Source organism: Pseudochaenichthys georgianus, chromosome 7, assembly GCF_902827115.2.
Source record: "Pseudochaenichthys georgianus chromosome 7, fPseGeo1.2, whole genome shotgun sequence".
NCBI lineage: Eukaryota > Metazoa > Chordata > Actinopteri > Perciformes > Channichthyidae > Pseudochaenichthys > Pseudochaenichthys georgianus.
In genome coordinates this window covers 20969874-20986021 of record NC_047509.1, presented here as the reverse complement: position 1 = coordinate 20986021, position 16148 = coordinate 20969874, and positions in this window count along the sequence as shown.

Genomic DNA, 16148 nt, shown 5'->3' with positions numbered 1-16148 from the left:
TTCTGACTCTTCTACATCCAACTCACAGATTTATCATTACTTTGAGAAAAAAGAATATTAATTTAACCCTTTTTAGAAGGGAAGATATGGTCTTTCTTCTGGGAATGTCATTTTCGAGCCCGAGACCTGAAAAACAGGCTCAGTGCTTAACAGGTTAATACACTTCGTGACGAGCTGCATGTGACAGAAATGTGCAGAAATACGCAGATATCAGCCCTCTTCAGTAAGTGGATAAAATGTAGTTTTCTTCAGGGGTTTGTTGCAGCAAGTCCCAGACTACGTCCATCACTGCATTATTATGACTGGACATAGTTTTGGTTTATTACATTGCATATTTGTTTCATGACTTGTTTTTGTCCTTCAGGCAAAGGGGACTTCAAAGATAGCGGAATCCACCACTCTCTGGACATCTGGCATGGGTCCAAAAACGTGGGCAAAAAAGTTCTGACCGGAAGTCCATGATCTCTCAAAAGAAAGATAGATAGATACATAAATAGATATGCTGTACTTCATTGAAATCATCTACATCAACCCTGTTGTCATAAAACCAGTTGACGTCCCATAAAAAACATTTTGTTCAATGTCCAGGCAGGGCAGCAAAAGTGTCACGATTCTCATGTTATGTCACGTTTGTAGTTTTGTCTGTGTTGGTGTTTTTCTTGTCTTTGGGTTTCCTGTTTTATTGTGTAAAGTGTTCACCCCCGTTTCCTGCCTGTCTGCTTTCTGTTTGTTTCCCTCCCTGATTACCCGATTGTGTTCACCTGTTGTCCTTGTGTTTCTCCTCCCCTGCCCAGCTGTGTCTTGTTCTGTGATTACCCTTCTGTGTATTTAGTCTAGTCTTCCCCTGTGTTCCATGTCGGTTCATTGTTTCCCCTCCATGTTATTCCACGGTCTGTGTTCCTTGTGCTGCTTGTTGGTTTGGATATTTTGGATTCTGCCTTGTTTTTGCCACAGCTTTATTATTTAATAAAGCTCGCTTTTCGTTATTCTGCATTTGAGTCCTACCTGCTTCACCCATTTGTAACAAAAAGGGGTGCTCCATACTACAGATGTGCAACAAGGACATCTGCAACCACTTCTGGTACTGCTGTAAAACTGCCGACCATTATGAAGACTTATTTGTAAGTATTACAAAACAAATATCATCAAATGAAATAATTTATAATAATGTAATCAAATTAAAAAGCTCAGAAATCAACATGCAATCAGTGGCCTGATGCCATTTCCTCATCCATAACTATAATTTTCAGAGTAATGTAATTACTGATATACAGGGCATTTAGTTTACACCATTATGTCAAATATTGCATTTATGTAAAGGTGACTGAGATTTAGCAGACGCTTTTAGCCAGACACAGAACCGGAACATTCAGGAATCAAACCCGTAAACAAACCAAGCGGTGACACTAACTGTTGATCTACTCATGCCTCCGCCTTATGTGACTTGTTGTACCAAATGGTAACATATATACTAATACTTTGGACAAAACATCAGAATAAAAGTGCTCGCTAGACCTTGCTCAACAGGTCGGATTCTTTTTCTGACTGTTCACCTGTGGTTTGTGCAAACTGGGTTTGCTCGCTTGCTGCCCTCAGAATTCACAACACATTTGTATCTGTTTTTTCTCAGGACATGTGGACTGGACTCCTGCACCACGTCACAGGAGAACATTCATGGGCCCTTGGAGCTTGTCACCATGGCCCCTTGTTGGAGAGCAGAGAGAAGGAGTGGATCCAGCAGGGCTCCGTGGCACACCAGAGTCTTACTGATATAATTCTCAATGCACATTGGCTTAAGAACGTCCTCAAATATCTGCGTTTCAGGTATACAGCCAAGGTCTATGTTCAAGTGACTGTTTTCCCATACGTCAATACTTCTGTGTTATTCTGAATGTGGTGCTTTTTATGCATCAAATTGTATAACCAGAAAATCGAAAAATGCTCTCAGATCAACTGCAGACCTGAGGCCTGTACGACGAAGCCGGTTCAACCTACTGTAACCTGGATATGTTTGAGTTAGCCGGTTGGCCTAATCAAAAACATACGCGCTCTCGCTAAGCGGTCCTACGACGCGGGTTATCAAGTGGATCGCTCAAGCCAGCCGTGTCCTATCTAGTTAGGTGCGCGTTCACATGAAAGGGGTGGTATATGGAGCATTCGACCAATCACAAACATGGACAAGCGTACTGACAGCGCAGCGCGTCATACTTCCTGAATGAAAAGTCAACTATAATATTAGACATATGAAGAAGTTAAACTTTAAACATCCATGGCAGGGCTCGACAGTAACGGTTGCCAGGTTGCCATTGGCAACCATTCCGAAAAAATGTCAACCACTTCTTGGCCTTTGGTTGCCATCAGTGGCAACCACTTTTTAACATGAAGAAATTAGGACAGCAAACAGCTAAATGTGCACCCCAAAATAGATAAGAGTGATATTTAATTATTGTTGTGACCAGTCGGAACCTGATACTTAAAGGGGACCTATCATGCAAAATGCACTCTTGTACGTCTTTATACATGAATATGTGTGTCAGGGAACTCACCAAGTGTCAGAAAATACAACCCTCTCTCTTTTCCTCTATACCCAAATCTCAAAAAAATGGGCTGTAACGGATCTGATACAGATTGATCCAGATTTGAATTATTTTCTACGTCACAAAAGGGGTGCTCCGCTTAGTGGTCAATTCTCCACCTATCAGGGGAATGAGAGGTTGGGCCATGGCCGGCCATTGCCGCTCGAAAGCGATGGAGACGCTGTAGTACATATGGCACAATAGGCACACACTGTAAACACTATTAGAAGAACACAGACTAAAACAGCAATGTACAGACGAATCAGATGATTAAACATGATCTTAAAATATATTTTTATTTAAAAAAAAAAAAAAAATGTAATCATTATTTTTAATACATTCTTCTGCTGACACTAGGTGGGGCTGTGCCCCTAATGACCAGTCGCCACTGCCTACCTTTACAAAAACGGGTTAATAATGTACCCAAATTGACCTCGCTATCTCCGACTTTTATTTTTGTACTCTATTTTATCTTTTATTTTTTGATTTCTTATTATTACAATTATTTGTCTTTTATTATCTCAAAGCGTATCAGTATCCCTTGTTGTGAAGCACTTCGAGATTTGTCTTGGCAGATGAGAAGCGCTATATAAATTAAATATATTATTATTATTACTTAACAACATACATCACTTTCATCAACTTAAATAGCCGGTTTACCACACTAAATTGTAATAAACTGGACACAATTCCCAGCACAACTCACCCTCAGCAGTGCTCCTTCAGTGTGGGGGGAAAGCGGACATCTTCTTCTTCTTCTTTGGTGTTTATTGGCGGTTGGCCAAACCAACTTGTAGGTGCATTACCGCCACCAACTAGACTGAAGTGTGGACAAGACTGCATTAAACAATAAACAAAAGAAAGAAAATAAAAGAACCAAAACTCTAGATTATTTTTAAATTGATCAATTTCTCTTAGAAATGTAATAATCTCACAATACATATTGCCTGATGTTTTCCCCAACAGCCCTGATCGCGAAAAAGTAATTATATTTTTGCTTTCTTCAGTGTCTGGAAAAGTACATTTCTCTGAGTACTATATTTCCTGCAATGCAGTAAAGTATGCATTGCGTAGTGGCAGTAAGATCTGCGGTAGTAGTGCTTGTAGTTAGTGCATGCTGCATGCTTGCTTCTGTTTGCTACTCTGCTCTCAGCTACTGCACTGCCGGATAGCCCTCCTCGTGGAGGGTGAAAAAGGAGCCGAGTGTGTAAGCCTCCTTCTCTGCTACAAAGCCGCTCCACCCCAACACTCCGCCAGACTCCTGCAGTGCCTCCTCGTGGCCACACACGGTAACTACCGTGAGGTCCCAGGCTAAACTGTAGGGGATCTCGGAGCAACAGTGGGCCCCAGAGGCAAGGTGCAGGCCCATCGTGTGTGGCATGCCCTGGCGCCTGCCAACCACTGTCCCAGCTATGGGTAAATAGCAGGGGCAGATGGGGCTCATAGCCATGGAAGGCAACCCATCTAGGAGAAGGACACTCTGAACTAAAACCAGGACTGAGAGGTGTTGCCCCCCATCCTTAATCATATAGTAAAGCCAACCATGAAGAACAAAGTCATCCCAAATCCTATACTTCCAGCGGCGGGAGTCCGTAGGAACATCGCAGTGGATGGTGGCGCTGGTTCTCCTTCCGGAGGACACATGACGATAAGACCCTAAACCCGCAAGGGAGGGTCCTGTCCGATCACAGCACCCCGTCCGATGCACTGCGTTGTCGGAGACCATTTGTAATGGCACCTTCAATGCATGTACAGTGAGAGAAGAAGCTAGATTGGTAGAATTAGCACACTGTGCTGAGGAACGGGGAGTGGAGATCCTGGGAATCCAGGAACACAGAAGAGTGCACACTTATGACCGGATCGTGTATCGCAGAGTGGAGAGATGCACGTTCATCACTGCATCTGCGTGGCGAAACGAGGCCCAGGCTGCAACAGGGGCGTAGGGCTAATGCTGGGCTCTCGGGCGCGTAAGGCTCTCCATCGGGTTTATCATCACACCGATAGGATCCTTATTGCAGAGTTCTCAGGCAACCCAGTAACAACAGTCATAGTCGTGTACTCACCCACCAACGTGGTACCATCTGAGGAGGTGGAGAAGTTCTATGAGGACCTTGCAACAGCAGTCCGAGATGTCCCAGCGCACAACTTCCTGGCAATCCTGGGTGACTTCAACGCAAGGCTTGGACCAGAGGACGCACCCTACCCATACCACGACTCTACCAACCGCAATGGTGCATACCTCATGGCCCTTCTCATGGAACACGAGCTACTGGCAGTGAACACCATGTTCCGGAAAAGAACAGGCAAGAGATGGATCTTCCAAGATTGAGCCACAAGTATGCTACGTCAGTTGGACTACATACTTGTGAGGCAAAAGTGGAGGAACTCCATCCTGAATGCTGAACCGTACAGCACGTTCAGCTCTGTGGGCTCTGATCACCACGTGGTCTCCATGAGGGTGCGACTGAGCCTCAGGGTCCCCAAGCCAAGCCCCAAGATCCGGCATGACTGGAAGGCATTCATAACCGACCCTGGCCTTCAAACCAGGTATACGGAGGAGGTTAGGAAGCCCTTTCGGCAGCTGGATAAGGGAGCGGAGCCCAGCAGCGAATACAAGAGATTCGTTGTTGCAAACGAGGAGGTGACCAAGCTATGTGTGCCCGTGCTGGACAGAGCCAGAACCTCCCTACGGTCCAGACATCCGGAGGTCGTAGCGGCACAGGTAGGGTGGAGGAAGCACGCCTCAACTTTGAGCGTGAACCAACCTTGGAGAGACGTGGGGTACTCAACGAATCCAAACAGTTTCTCTTCAGTACCTATGACACCATCAAAGGGGAGGAACTGATGGAGAGTGTGCGAAGAGTGCAGGCAGCGCAATATGGGGAGGCCTGGAGGGTCATAAATGAGATGACTGGGCGGAAGAGGACTAAGGAGGGACAGGTTGAGGGACACAGCCCCGAGGAGAGGGTGACGACCTGGTTCAACCACTTCCAAAGCCTGCTGGGCACAATAGCGGATGGAGCTGAGGAAAGTATACCAGCATTCCTTCAGAACCTGCCCATCGACGATGGTCCCTTCACAGCCAGTGAGCTTGCCAGGGCGAAGTCCACAGTGAGAGAGGGCAAAAGTGCTGGGCCGGACGGCATACCCCCGGAGGTCTTAAAGTACTGTGATCTCGATGACCTCATCCTAGACTTTTGCAACCTCGCTCTACTGCACAACATGCAGCCTGATATATGGTCTCTCTCCAACATCATCCCGGTGCCTAAAGCTGGAGACCTCTCAAAGCCAGACAAACAACCGAGACATCAGCCTGACATGTATCACCGCAAAGGTTTACAACCGGATGATACTGAACAGGATACGGCACGCCATCGACCCTCACCTGAGGGAGAACCAGAATGGCTTTCGAGAGGGGAGAACCACCGCAGCCCAGATCTTGGCACTAAGGAGAATGATCGAGGAGGTGAAAAAGTATAAACTGACTGCTGTACTGTGCTTTATCGACTTCAAAAAGGCATTTGACTCGATCCACAGAAGCACAATGGTGAAGATCCTTGAGGCCTACGGTGTCCCTCCCAACCTACTCCGGGCAATAGAGACCATGTACGCAGGAACAAGGGCCAGGGTGGTGACCCCAGATGGCAAGAGCGAGGAGTTTGACATCCTGGCTGGGGTAATGCAAGGGGACACCCTGGCCCCCTTCCTCTTCATCATGGTCTTGGATTATGCGCTCAGGAAGGCAATCAGTAGACGAGAACAGGATCTTGGCTTCACTCTAACACCAAGGAGGTCGAGACGATACCCCACAGTAGTCCTGACAGACCTGGACTATGCGTGGAGCAAGCACAGGAACTCCTGAACAGAGTGGAGTCAGAGTGTGCCAAGGTTGGCCTTAGGCTAAATGCCAAGAAAACTGAGGTTATCACCTATAACATCTTACTCTGACACAACAACAGAAGGAACTGTGCTTAAAGAAGTCAAGGACTTCAAGTATCTGGGCTCATGGGTCAACTCAACAGAGCAAGATCTTAAGGTGAGGAAGGCACTTGCATGGAGGGCCCTGAACGGCATGACCAGTGTATGGAACTCCAACCTCCCCCGTCAAATCAAACTCAGCTTCTTCTATGCAACGGTAGAGTCTGTTCTCCTCTATGGCAGTGAATGCTGGACCCTGAAGCCAACCCTGCAAAAGTCTCTTGACGGATGCTACACCATAATGTTGCGAGCAGTACTTAACATCAGCAAGAGTGTACATGTAACCAACAAGATCCTGTACGAGGGAATACCAAGGGTGAGCGAGAAAATTGCAGCCAGGAGAATGAGACTAGCAAGACATTGCCAAAGGCATCAAGAGCTGCCAGCCGGCAAATTGGTGCTGTGGGAACCAACACACGGGCATCGGTCACGAGGACGTCCCGCACAAACATACGTGGACGTACTCAAGAATGACGTAGGAGCACAAAGTACCAATGAACTGGCCAGATGTATGGAGAACCGGGATGACTGGAAGCAACGATGGAGGGCTCGTCTGAGGACGACCTAGAGAGAGTAAAACATGTTCCACAGTTTCTGGCTGGCTACAGTGTATACACTTTCCGGTTGGATGCTTTCCTATTATACTTAATTTATGATTGAGACCTGTATGACCTATTCTCATCCGAGAAATTACATTTTCTTCCCTTCTTTTAAACCCCACCTTCTTTCCATCCCCTACATACCTTTGAATTTTATGAAGAAGTCTTCCTGTATCATTAATGTTCCAATGTTCTTGCCATGTTGTTTGTGCATATTTCTGTATGAATGTTTTAACCTCTGCTTTGCTAAGTGGAACTTCTATGTCTATGTTCATAATTCTGAGTGTTTGTTTGGCCAGAATATCCAACTGTTCATTACCCTCCACACCTACATGAGCAGGAACTCAGATGAAACAAGTTGCTATGCCTTTGATTGGCATTTGATATCAAATTAGAAATATTTCTTTTATTATGTCAATTCTAAATGAAGATCTGCCTGATCGTATACTCGATAATGCTGAAAAGCTGTCAGATGCAATTACACTGTTATGTATTTCTTTCTCCTCTAACCATTTCAATGAGAATACCAATGCCAACAACTCTGTGGTATATACTGACACATGGTCTGTTACCTTTTTCTTATATGTCTATACTTTTAAATCCAGGCTAAACACTTATCTTTTTGCTGCTGCTTTTAATTGAAACTGAGCAGTTGTGTTTCGTTTTTGGTTCATGAACATTTGGGGCTAGTAACCCCAGGGAATCAGTGTCCTGGCTGATTTTCTCTGTGTATGCTGCTCGGGACGTATGTGCCATACAAGCGTACAGAGCTCATGTTCGGAGAAACCTTAAAGAAAGGCATCAGTAAAGTGGAACTTCTGTGTGAACTATTCATATCTTAAACTGTACTGTAACATTTTATTCATGTACTTTTTATTAATGTATTTTTCCTTTGGAAAAGGACTTTGAAGTTCCAAACAATTCAAAACATCGAGGTCAAGCTGGGTCAAGATCATACATCTGTTTACCTCAAAGACACATGAAACAGCACAAATGAAAAACAAAACTTCATGAGAGCACACTTACTCCTGTCTCATTCTCACGCACAATCACTCACACACATACAAGGTATAAGGAGGTTTAATATGTACGAGTGTGTATGAATTTGGGAATGAGGGAGTGAGAGAAAAAGAGAGAAAAAAGAAAGATATGAGGCGAAAACTGCGACTTGCTGAAAACCAAATGTACTGTATATTGTTGTCTCTGTACACACTGTACATCCAGACACACACACAAACACACACATTTCTCAGCTGATACCACTCTTCCACATCCATACCAACACACCTATCATATTAGTTGCATACATGTATTCCAATGGCTGTCAGGGCCCCATTATACAACAGGCAAAGAAACCAAGAAATGACAAGCATGTAATTCAATGGTAAAATGTCACATCTGGTCATATACAGTAAAAAGGACAAATTGAACAATTTTCCTCCAATATAAAACCCTGACATTACAAAATGCATGATTTTATACCGGTATGGCGGAGAGATCAAAATATGTGGTTATAATGAGAGTGGATAATGTGTGAGTTTTTTTGTTTAATCTGATTCTGTGCAAAAAACTAATAATCCACCAAAATAAATGTTTTTGCTAATCTTTGAAATATCCAAGACTGTGATAAAAAAAGCAGACCCCCCCAACATTCATTATATGGAAAATAACTGCCTTTTTGTGCATGTTTTTCATAGAAAACGCAAGTTCATGTTTTCAAACTGGCAGTTAAAGGATTAAAATCCTGAACATAAGTTAACATTTGGTATTTTTAATCAGGACTGAAGTTAATTGAAAGATTTAACTCCAAAAAGTTTTAAAAAATATTAATCTGTTGTCATTTTAGAGCAGTTTTTGGAAGTGGACATTTTTGTCCCGAATAACTAATGTGTGAGTTTTTTTTTAATCTGATTTTGTGCAAAAATTAATAATCAACACAAATCTATTTAAATTGGAATTCCAAAATAGATCGAGAAAATAGCCTTGTTACAAAAAATCAGGCCATTTGCACCAACACAACCAAAGTTATTGCAAAATGAAAAGTGAAAAATTACCCATATGGACAAAAACGTCCACAGTGATACCGGAGGGTTAATGTTTATTTTATTATCTTTTCTTTTTAATGACTGTTTTTAAATGCCTTTGTCTGAATGTCTTTCATTTTTGTAAAGCACCTTGAATTGTTCGGGCACCTAGTTAGGATGCCACCTGGGCGCCTCCCTAGGGAGGTGTTTCAGGCACGTCCAGCTGGGAAGAGACCAAGGGGTAGACCTAGGACCAGGTGGAGGGATTATATTACATTATTACATTACATTGCATTTAGCTGACGCTTTTATCCAAAGCGACTTACAATAAGTACATTCGACCAGGAAGACACAACCTTGAGGAAAACAGAATCATATAAGAACATCAGGTTTTATATCTCTTCGCTGGCCTGGGAGCGCCTTGGGATCCTTCAGTCAGAGCTGGTTGATGTGGCCAGGGAAAAGAAAGTTTGGGGCTCTCTGCTGGAACTGCTACCCCCGCGACCCGACCAGGGATAAGCGGGAGAAGATGGATGGATGGATGGACCTTGAATTGCCTTGTGTTGAAAGGTGCTATATAAATAAACTTGCCTTGCCTTGCCTCGCCTCGCCTCGCCTCGCCATCTGTAAATATGATTGTTGAGTCTGAGTGATATCTTGCAAAAATAATGCTGGACTATGCGCCCCATACTGGTAGTAGTTCTTTATTTTCCTTCAACTCTTTTTGTATATTGAGGTCTACCCTTGGCATTGGGAATAACCAGGGTGGAATGGACGAGATTGGAACTGTGGGGCAATACTGTATTTGATTCAAACCTATACTTGCTGCTTTAACACACACCCATCCACTTGTTAAATGTGACTCATTGTGCTCCCAGCATGTCTTTCAAAATACTTATCACGGGATTTTTTTTATCGTTTATTTGGCAGGGACAATGCACAGTAATGAACACTTAAAACATTGTGGTGTCTCGTCAATTGTGTCTTGTTTGTTTTTATGTCTGTCACTTCATGTTTAGTCAGTATGTAATTCCAAGTCTCGTCAGGTTTCTATGTAGAGTCAGGTTTTCTTGTTTACTTCACATCTTGTCTGTCTATTTTATGTCGGTCATCTCTAGTCAAGTCCCCATTTTCATGTCATGTCTCGTTTTCCCATTTCCTGTTTTATTTGTACTTACCTCTTGTCTTTCCTTCAGGTCCTGTTCTCCTCACTTTGGGTGTTTTTCCACGTCAGCGTCTGCCCCGCCCCTGATTGTTTCCACCTGTCCCTATTCCCTCATGTTAAATAGTCCTTGTCTCCCTTTGTCTTATTTCAGTGTGTTTCTATGTCCAGAGACCCAGCGTTAAAACCAGAGAGAGAGTTTTGTTTTTGAAAAGAAGTTTTGTTTTGTCCTCGCTTGAGTGATTTTTTTTTAAAACTTTGTTTTATTTTTTCATTAAAATCTGAGCCGTCGCATTTGAGTCCAGTATTTTTGTACCCCGTTTTAACAGAACGAACTGGCCAACATGGACTCAGCCGACTCAGAAAAATTAAAGTGGATGTCGAAGAACAGAGAGCAGAGCTTGCTCACCATGCTGCACAGCTGGTCTCCATTAACAGAGGAGTTGGTAACCTCACTGATCGCCAAGCAGAATTCCAGGAGGCTGTAACGAATCAAGTTAATCACCTGGCGGTTCAAGTGCACAGAGCTCTTGCCCAGCTCGAGGCTGGATCATCTACACGGTCTCCTACTATGCCAAGCCCATCCGTTGCATCCGCTGGCTGCTGCTGCAGACCACATTCCCTCTTCTGGAACGTCGCTTCGCCTTGCATCTCCAGAAAAGTTTTCCGGGGACTCTGGGGACTGTCGCCCCTTTCTGGTACAGTGTGAACTGCATTTCACCCATAACCCCTCAGCCTTTATCTCAGACCAAGCTAGAGTAGCCTTTATGCTGTCCCATTTAACCGGGCGAGCTGCTGCCTGGGCTACGGCCGAATGGTCCTCTAATTCTCCAGTGAGCCAGTCAGTGAACATGTTCTCAGAGACTCTAAGGCATGTTTTTGATCACTCTTCACCAGCCGAGAGGCCAGCCGAGTGTTAATGCAGATTAAACAGGGACCCAGAAGAGTGGCAGATTATGCGATACAATTTCGCACTTTAGCAGCAGATAGCGGGTGGAACACCCCAGCCCTTATTGATGCCTTTATGAATGGATTAAAGGATTCTATTAAGGATCAATTAGCACCCCTGGAGCTACCAACAGATCTTAACTCTATCATTGCAATGTCTACCCGCATTGATATTAGACTTAATGAAAGGAACAGTGAAAGGTTAAGGACCAGCGTGCGCCCATCTGCCCCACAACGCCCATGGATAAACAATACACCTCTGACAACATCATCCGAGGAACCAATGCAGCTGGGCGGAGCCAGGATCACGGCAGAGGAGCGACAGCGCCGTTTCCGTGAAGGATGCTGCTTCTACTGTGGACAACATGGCCATGCTGCATCTTCCTGCCCGTTAAAAGGACAGGCTCATCGGCGCCGGTGAGCCGATTTTCTGCAGCTGACTTTCCTCCACTTTCATTGACCAAGGTAAAATTACAGTTACGTGACCACACCATGACTCAGGGGGTACTAGTGGATTCAGGGGCGGACGAAAGTCTGATGGACTGGGGTCTTGTTAAAAGACTGGGTATTACTACTGTTCCTTTGACTTCCCTGTAGATGCCAGTGCCTTAGATGGCAAGCTGTTATTCAGAGTAACCCATATAACTGAACCCGTTCAAGTAACCATAGATGACATTCACACAGAAACATTAAGATTCCACTTATTTGACTCTGCACTTCACCCTATAGTTTTGGGACTTCCATGGCTCCTCAGGCACAATCCGAATATTGACTGGCGGTCGGGAAACAATGAACTGGGGCTCTGATTGTAAAGTAACCTGCTTAGCCTCCCCTGGGAACTCCAGACAGTCTGTTAATCAGACAGACATCCCCAATAGAGTTACCACTGACATCAAGTCAGAGTATACTGACCTGTCCAGAGTGCCTGCATGTTATCTGGACTTAAAAGAGGTTTTTGACAAGACTAAGGCTACTTCGCTACCACCTCATCGACCTTATGACTGCCCTATTGACCTTTTGCCTGGAGCTCCGATCCCTAGAGGTCGGCTTTACTCCATCTCTGCACCAGAAAGAGGGGCCATGAAGACGTATATTGACTCTTCCCTTAAGTCTGGACTCATTAGACCGTCGTCATCACCTGCGGCTGCAGGCTTTTTCTTTGTGGGCAAGAAAGATGGTTCCCTCCGTCCATGCATAGACTAGTCCACTCAATGGAATAACTGTCAAGAATAAATACCCCCTTCCACTAATGTCTACAACGGCAAAATGGCTTACCTTTGTCGTTGTCTGGTCAAAAGTGGTCTTCAATGGCATTACAACGATAAAAAGCTGGTGAAGGTTAATCCATAGGTTAATCCAATGTGTCTGTGTCCCTTTGAAATGATTTCTGATAATCCATAAGCAATAAACCTGCTTTTCCGTTTCCAGATGTCAGAGCGAGAGATAGGTTCGTTCTCATGCAAAACTGTTTGCGCATAGCTCTCATTTCTCAATGGTAGTGTGTATGGAAATTCCCATTCGATTATATTGGCTCTAACGGTCAAAAAGAGATGTCAATCACCAAAGTCGACCAATGGGTTCCAGAGAAACGGTAAAAACGGCCATTTCCAGCCAAATCACCTCAGAGGTGGAGTTTTTTTTGCTAAACCCCTCTAAAAATGTCAAATGTCACTTGTTTTGCATCAATCTTGATACAGGGTACTTATTATATGGTGTACTTTGGATTCCTAAAGCTTTTAGTCTACCTTACCATCATCCAAGGGTAGTTTTCACCATAAGTAAACAATTATTTTTGGAAGGACACTATAATTTACAGTTTTTTACTATGTTCAATCTGAATTTTCTTTAAAAAGAAAAAACATCTATATTGATTCTGACTCTTCTACATCCAACTCACAGATTTATCATTACTTTGAGAAAAAGAATATTAATTTAACCCTTTTTAGAAGGGAAGATATGGTCTTTCTTCTGGGAATGTCATTTTCGAGCCCGAGACCTGAAAAACAGGCTCAGTGCTTAACAGGTTAATACACTTCGTGACGAGCTGCATGTGACAGAAATGTGCAGAAATACGCAGATATCAGCCCTCTTCAGTAAGTGGATACAATGTAGTTTTCTTCAGGGGTTTGTTGCAGCAAGTCCCAGACTACGTCCATCACTGCATTATTATGACTGGACATAGTTTTGGTTTATTACATTGCATATTTGTTTCATGACTTGTTTTTGTCCTTCAGGCAAAGGGGACTTCAAAGATAGCGGAATCCACCACTCTGGACATCTGGCATGGGTCCAAAAACGTGGGCAAAAAAGTTCTGACCGGAAGTCCATGATTTCTCAAAAGAAAGATAGATAGATACATAAATAGATATGCTGTACTTCATTGAAATCATCTACATCAACCCTGTTGTCATAAAACCAGTTGACGTCCCATAAAAAACATTTTGTTCAATGTCCAGGCAGGGCAGCAAAAGTGTCACGATTCTCATGTTATGTCACGTTTGTAGTTTTGTCTGTGTTGGTGTTTTTCTTGTCTTTGGGTTTCCTGTTTTATTGTGTAAAGTGTTCACCCCCGTTTCCTGCCTGTCTGCTTTCTGTTTGTTTCCCTCCCTGATTACCCGATTGTGTTCACCTGTTGTCCTTGTGTTTCTCCTCCCCTGCCCAGCTGTGTCTTGTTCTGTGATTACCCTTCTGTGTATTTAGTCTAGTCTTCCCCTGTGTTCCATGTCGGTTCATTGTTTCCCCTCCATGTTATTCCACGGTCTGTGTTCCTTGTGCTGCTTGTTGGTTTGGATATTTTGGATTCTGCCTTGTTTTTGCCACAGCTTTATTATTTAATAAAGCTCGCTTTTCGTTATTCTGCATTTGAGTCCTACCTGCTTCACCCATTTGTAACAAAAAGGGGTGCTCCATACTACAGATGTGCAACAAGGACATCTGCAACCACTTCTGGTACTGCTGTAAAACTGCCGACCATTATGAAGACTTATTTGTAAGTATTACAAAACAAATATCATCAAATGAAATAATTTATAATAATGTAATCAAATTAAAAAGCTCAGAAATCAACATGCAATCAGTGCCTGATGCCATTTCCTCATCCATAACTATAATTTTCAGAGTAATGTAATTACTGATATACAGGGCATTTAGTTTACACCATTATGTCAAATATTGCATTTATGTAAAGGTGACTGAGATTTAGCAGACGCTTTTAGCCAGACACAGAACCGGAACATTCAGGAATCAAACCCGTAAACAAACCAAGCGGTGACACTAACTGTTGATCTACTCATGCCTCCGCCTTATGTGACTTGTTGTACCAAATGGTAACATATATACTAATACTTTGGACAAAACATCAGAATAAAAGTGCTCGCTAGACCTTGCTCAACAGGTCGGATTCTTTTTCTGACTGTTCACCTGTGGTTTGTGCAAACTGGGTTTGCTCGCTTGCTGCCCTCAGAATTCACACACATTTGTATCTGTTTTTTCTCAGGACATGTGGACTGGACTCCTGCACCACGTCACAGGAGAACATTCATGGGCCCTTGGAGCTTGTCACCATGGCCCCTTGTTGGAGAGCAGAGAGAAGGAGTGGATCCAGCAGGGCTCCGTGGCACACCAGAGTCTTACTGATATAATTCTCAATGCACATTGGCTTAAGAACGTCCTCAAATATCTGCGTTTCAGGTATACCAGCCAAGGTCTATGTTCAAGTGACTGTTTTCCCATACGTCAATACTTCTGTGTTATTCTGAATGTGGTGCTTTTTATGCATCAAATTGTATAACCAGAAAATCGAAAAATGCTCTCAGATCAACTGCAGACCTGAGGCCTGTACGACGAAGCCGGTTCAACCTACTGTAACCTGGATATGTTTGAGTTAGCCGGTTGGCCTAATCAAAAACATACGCGCTCTCGCTAAGCGGTCCTACGACGCGGGTTATCAAGTGGATCGCTCAAGCCAGCCGTGTCCTATCTAGTTAGGTGCGCGTTCACATGAAAGGGGTGGTATATGGAGCATTCGACCAATCACAAACATGGACAAGCGTACTGACAGCGCAGCACGTCATACTTCCTGAATGAAAAGTCAACTATAATATTAGACATATGAAGAAGTTAAACTTTAAACATCCATGGCAGGGCTCGACAGTAACGGTTGCCAGGTTGCCATTGGCAACCATTCCGAAAAATGTCAACCACTTCTTGGCCTTTGGTTGCCATCAGTGGCAACCACTTTTTAACATGAAGAAATTAGGACAGCAAACAGCTAAATGTGCACCCCAAAATAGATAAGAGTGATATTTAATTATTGTTGTGACCAGTCGGAACCTGATACTTAAAGGGGACCTATCATGCAAAATGCACTCTTGTACGTCTTTTATACATGAATATGTGTGTCAGGGAACTCACCAAGTGTCAGAAAATACAACCCTCTCTCTTTTCCTCTATACCCAAATCTCAAAAAAATGGGCTGTAACGGATCTGATACAGATTGATCCAGATTTGAATTATTTTCTACGTCACAAAAGGGGTGCTCCGCTTAGTGGTCAATTCTCCACCTATCAGGGGAATGAGAGGTTGGGCCATGGCCGGCCATTGCCGCTCGAAAGCGATGGAGACGCTGTAGTACATATGGCACAATAGGCACACACTGTAAACACTAATTAGAAGAACACAGACTAAAACAGCAATGTACAGACGAATCAGATGATTAAACATGATCTTAAAATATATTTTTATTTAAAAAAAAAAAAAAATGTAATCATTATTTTTAATACATTCTGCTGACACTAGGTGGGGCTGTGCCCCTAATGACCAGTCGCCACTGCCTACCTTTAACAAAAACGGGTTAATAATG